We start from the raw sequence: 1,231 nt of genomic DNA, 5'->3' as shown, positions 1-1,231 counted from the left end.
CATGATTATTCGCTTAGCTTCTGGAAAGGTGATATTCCTTTCATGCTTTAGCTGAACAATCTGGTGTTGAATTTTAAACTTTGGACAAGACTTTGATGAGGCCACATGATCACCAGAACAGTTTGCACATTTAGGATTTTTTGTACACTTATCCTCAGTATTATGATCAAGTTCTCCGCATTGATGACATTTCTTTCTGTTGTCACATGAGTGGGCTCCATGCCCAAACTGCTGACACTTGTAACACCGAAGTGGATTTGGAATGTACTTATCCACCTCGATGTTAAAATATCCTGCCTTGATGCTTTTTGGTGGAGTTGGTTTGGAGAAGGTCATTAGATACGTGTTAGATTTATAAATGGCATCATCTCTTTTATACGTGAAACGTTTGACATGGGTAATGCCCTGATCTTTCAATTCATTTGAAATTTCAGTTTCAGTCATGTCATAAAGACATCGATCTCTGTCTCTTATGATGCCTTTGCTAGAGTTGAGAGTTTTATGCGGTGAGATTAAAACAGCAGTAGAAACTAGAAATTTGGCAGCTTGTAAGGTTGTAGATTGCTTTTCAGATTTACATTCGACCAGAAGGAGTCCAGATCGAAGTTTTTTGACATTTTGCACGTCACCCGCAATGCCGTAAAGAGCCTTGGAGATTGCAAAAGGATTTAGCCTCAAAGGTGTACCATCAGCAGCAGAAACTACTAAAAATCGAGACCAACTATTCAAACAATGTTTTGGAGTGGTATGTTCCTCGTCAGAGGAATCATCTAATGCTCGTTTTGGTTTTTTTGGTTGAGCCATGGTGGAGTTGTATATAGTTCACCATCCCAGCTCCCCACCCACCACGGAGTATCACACGGACAATGCTGTAAGCCAGTGGAGCTCCAACTGGCAGCACCAAGGATACTGGGATGGTATACTCAAGCAGATTAACGAAAAAAATCAATTAATCTACCAGATTGGCCCATGAGCCACCGCCTTCTGGGCATACGACTCTAGGCAATTCAAATATTTCACAATCAAAATACTAGATTCGTCACATCAAAATTTGGCCAAGTCCTCAATTAGAAAGTTAAATCAAAAAGTCACACAATTATAAACACAATAAGTGCTCAGGGCTCGGCATGACCAGCCGATTGATAGGACCGGGCCCATCCTACCACCCGTCTAGGCGAAGTAAGGGTCGAAGTGGTGTATTGGGCAAAGGAACGCTATTCCTGGAACCAGT

The sequence above is a fragment of the Haliotis rufescens genome, unplaced genomic scaffold, assembly GCF_023055435.1.
Source record: "Haliotis rufescens isolate VD_foot unplaced genomic scaffold, xgHalRufe1.0.p SCAF_19, whole genome shotgun sequence".
NCBI classification, from domain to species: domain Eukaryota; kingdom Metazoa; phylum Mollusca; class Gastropoda; order Lepetellida; family Haliotidae; genus Haliotis; species Haliotis rufescens.
The sequence above is the reverse complement of the archived record's forward strand: the minus strand, read 5'-3'. Positions refer to the sequence as shown.